Raw genomic sequence first — 4871 nt, forward strand, 5'->3', positions numbered from 1 at the left:
TTCTTTAATCAATACATCCCCCTCTATGGAAGAGGAAGGCAGGAGGGTAGCTGGGAACAGGCCTAAGTGAGCTCTCCTGTGGTGTCTGATACACATCCTTTCATAAAGGTTCACACCAGCACCCCCAAAAATTCAGTCATTCCTGGGTAACAGAGCACTCCTTTTAGAGTGTATTATTTTACACATTTGAGATTCTCCTCATTTTTTAAAGTGGCCGTTCACTTCCTGCAATCTCTATACCTTTGTTAAAGCTGAAGAACATGTTTATTCATTATACCCTTCACAGATCCAAACTGTTTGAAATAATTTATCTTCAGAAAGTAAGAAGAGATGTAAGAGGAAAGGATCACCAGGCTCTGTGTATTATTAACAGGAAGGAAATCCCAGATATCCAGGGACATTCCTAGTCTTATTGCCAGCTTTTTTTTTTTTTAAAGAAACTCCTTTATTCATTTTTCATTTAAATTTCTAAATCTTTCATCATGTCCAGACATCTTATACTAAGAAATATCCTTGTCCCAACTTTGCCTCTCCAGCTTTATTTCAGAACCAAATTCTTTTTCTTAGGTCAACAGCTTTAGTCAAGATCTCTTCTTTCCCAAACGTGCATTTAAATTTCAACTCTGCTACCGTTCTGACAAACTCCCAGTCCTTGTCACTGTAGTGTTTCAACTTCTCTGATCTTAAACAAAAACTGCTGATTGACCGCTATAATTGTAAAACCTTGGAAGGCCAAGCCACTAGCTGATACCAGAGATGTCAAACCCTCTAATTAGACACCTCCGGTCTAGTTAGATGTTTCCCAGGGTATCTGTTCTTAGGAGAATACCTTACTGATATAAAGCCAAGATTTAGGATAATTAAAGGTAGCCAATAATTTGGGTGAGGCAACATCTCTAATGGCCAACTCATGCCACATATATATACAAGTTACCAGTGGTATGATACACAGAAATATGCTGGAGTCATCAATGAAAATCCAGTGGTACCCTGTATCTGTGAAATTCTCTCCTAAATGTGACTGGATTTTAGTAAGCACTCTGGGTTTCAGGCAGCAGTGAATACTTTCTAAAAGGCAACTACAGGTGGGCCTAATGTCAATTCCTGTTAAAATTACGTAATGATTAATTAAAAGGATGATTTTTTTTTGGAGCACATAGGGAAGCTGCATGATTATAACAACATTTCATGTCAAATCAGTCTAATTATCTCTTTTACACGGCTGCTAAACTGTAGTTAAGAGGAGTGCCCTATATATATAAGGATTTTATTAAGACTTTTAACTCTTTCCTATGATATCCTTTGAAATAAGTTGGAGAGAAATAGGCTAGATAACAGTAAGTTCAAAGACTCAAAATTATCAAACAATTTTATGGTAACATGCATTTTAGCAGATCAACGTTAGTTTGGGGGAAGTTCTTTAATGCCAGGTTACAAGATTGAACACCTGTTCTAGTCAACATTTTTCTAAAATGGAACTCAGATATTGGCTGCCTTGTTATTCTTCCGTTCTATTATGCTTGCATGCCAATGCATTACCTCTTGGAATTTCACTAAAGAATCCATTCATGCAAATAAGATTACCTCAAACTAAAAGTCTTCTGGATAGCAAAAGAAACAGTCAACAGAATGAGAAACAACCTACAGAATGGGATAACATATTTGCAAACGGTGTATGTGATGAGGGGTTAATATGTTTAAAAAAAACAATTCAGCCGGGCGCGGTGGCTCAAGCCTGTAATCCCAGCACTTTGGGAGGCCGAGACGGGCGGATCACAAGGTCAGGAGATCGAGACCATCCTGGCGAACACAGTGAAACCCCGTCTCTACTAAAATACAAAAAACTAGCCGGGTGACGAGACGGGCGCCTGTAGTCCCAGCTACTTGGGAGGCTGAGGCAGGAGAATGGCGGGAACCCGGGAGGCGGAGCTGGCAGTGAGCTGAGATCCGCCACTGCACTCCAGTCCGGGCGACAGAGCGAGACTCCGCCTCCAAACAAAAAAAAAAAAAAAAAAAAAAAAAAAAAAAAACAATTCAGACAACTGAATAGTAAGGAAACAAATAACCTAATTAAAAATGAGCAAAGGACCTGAATAAACATTTCTCAAAAGAAAACAGAAATAGCCAACAGGTATATGGAAAAATGTTTAACATCACTAATCATCAGGGGAATGCAAATTAAAACTACAATGAGCTACCACTTCACACCTGTTAAAATAGCTATTATCCAAAAGACAAAAGACAACAAATGCTGGCATGGATGTGGAGAAAAGGGAAACTTTATATACTGTTGGTGGGAATGTAAATTACTATAGTTATTATGGAAAATAGTATGAAGTTCCTCAAAAAATTAAAAATAGAACTGCTTTATGATCCGGCAATCCCACTTCTGGGTATACATTCAAAGGAAATGAAATCAGTATGTCAAAGAAACATCTGCATTCCAAGGTTCCTTGTAGCATTATTCACAACAGCCTAAGTGAATGGAAGCAGCCAAAGTATCCATCAACAGATGAATGGATAATGAAAATGTGGTAAATATACACAATGCAATACTATTCTGCCTTAAAAATGAAGGCGATACTGCCACGCGTGACAACATGGTTGAACCTCGAGCATTAAATTAGGTGAAATAAGCCAGGCACAGAGAGACAAATACTTCATGATCTCACTTATTTGTGGAGTATAAAAAAAGTTGAATTCATATAAACAGTGAATAAGATGGTGGTTACCAGAAACTGGAGGTTTGGGGGTTAGGGAGATACTGGTCAAAGGGCACAACATTTCAGTGAGACAAGAGGAATGAGTTCAAGAGATTGATTGGCCATGATGGCTAGTGTTAATAACAATATATTATATGTTTGAAAAATCACTAAAACGGTAGATGTCACCACAAAAAAATTACATGTGAGCAATGTAGATTTTCTTGAAACTTTGATAAGTCAAAGGGGAGATTTTATGTTATATCCTCCCAAGCTGACCAGTCAACCCTTCCATCAGATGCCTGGTGTTTTATTGTCCTTTGGCTGCTGTGCCACCACTAAGGGTTCTTTTCAATTTCTCTGATACTTTCCCCATCATTCTTGGCTCTTGTTTCTTGTCTTTCCTCAGTTTCCCTCAGGAATTTCAAATTCTGTTTTTCTTTATAAAGTGGAGCAATTCAACTTGAACCTAGTTTCTACTTTCAGTTCCTACCTGCAAGTTTATATACCCAACACCATCAGGGCACTAGTCAAAATAAGAAACTCTCTAGCCTAACAGGACCAATCCTCTTTGGAAAGCAGGCAGGAGTATAAATAGAAAGATTTAACATCTGTGACTTAGATGATAAAAATGAGAACATATGTAGAACAGACTGGTGAGGATGGCGAGGGACTCAAAACCATGATATTCTTGTTATCAGTTGTTTTGTAACAAACATCCTAAAAATGTAGTGGCTTAAAACAACAATTTATTATTTTCTCCATGGTTCTGAGAGTTGACTGTGCTCACCTGGGCAGCTCTCTTGGGGATTTCTCATGCATTGGCACTTAAATAGTGGGTGGTCCTGGAGCCACCTGAAGACTTGACTGGGCTGGATAATATTCACTCATATGTCTGATACCTCAGTCCTCCCCCATACATTTCTTTTTCAGAAGAGTGGGCTGGGGTTTTTACATGGGGTTCAGGGATCAAAGAAGAATGTGCCAAGAGCACATGTTCTAAGGCAGAAGTTGGAAGCCTTTTTATAAGATATTCTTGGATGTCCCAGAACTTCATTTTCACTGTATTCTATTGGTCAAGACAAATCATTAAAACCAGCCCAGATTCGAAGAATGGGAAATTAAACTCCACCTTTTGATGGAGGAACAGCATGCATTTGCAAGTAGGGAAGGAATTGATGGTGCCATCTTTGATTTTCATCCACTGTCTGCCTTCTTGCCACTACAATTTGCAGCCCTCCTACATGCAAAATTATATCATTCCCTCCTAAGATCCCCAAAGTGTCCTTTTATTTTAGCATTTAGTCAAACTCCAGGATCTTGTCATCTAATCAGATACAGGTGTAGTTCTTTTTGGTACCACACCTTGAGTATGTTTTCTCTTAATGGGAAGACCTTGAGCCAAAGAGACCAGTTTATTTGCTCTCTGTATGCCCAAGATGCAATGGGGACACAGGGGACCATGGCTACAAGAAACATTCCTGTACAAAAGGGAAGGGATGACACATAGTAGTCACATGAAGCACATGTCACCTGTTGTTTTGAGTGGGTCCAATCTTGCTCCCTGAGAATGATTCACCATGGCTTTTGGCTCTAGATTCTGAGTCACTCTTCCTCTTCTGTAAGAAATAGCTCATGTTTGCAACTGAGAAATTTTCTCAGCCTGCTTCCTCATAGAAGTTTGGGGGTCCAAAGACTTGTTTTTGTATGTGTGTGTGTGTGTGTGTGTGTGTGTGTGTGTGTGTGTGTGTATGTATATATATATATATAATGGAATTAGAAGGCATAAAGTCTTCTGTTACTTGTTCTTTTGTCATTCCCCCACAAGCGTATGAGAGTTCTCAATGTTCCATATTATCATCAATCGTTTATATGGCCAAACTTTAAAAATGTTCCCAATCTAAGGGCACAAGAATAATATGTCATTGTGGGTTTAATCTGCACTTCTGTGATTACCGTCAATAATAATGAATTTGGGCATCCTTTTTAATGTTTGTGGATTATACAGATTTCTTGTTCTGTGAAATGTCTTTATATGTCTTTCGCTTATTTTCTTTTATTGGCATACTTTAATAGTTTTTCAGCCGGGCGCGGTGGCTCAAGCCTGTAATCCCAGCACTTTGGGAGGCCGAGACGGGCGGATCACAAGGTCAGGAGATCGAGACCACC

Source organism: Rhinopithecus bieti, unplaced genomic scaffold, assembly GCF_001698545.2.
Source record: "Rhinopithecus bieti isolate Rb0 unplaced genomic scaffold, ASM169854v2 scaffold_21703, whole genome shotgun sequence".
Classification (NCBI taxonomy): Eukaryota; Metazoa; Chordata; class Mammalia; order Primates; family Cercopithecidae; genus Rhinopithecus; species Rhinopithecus bieti.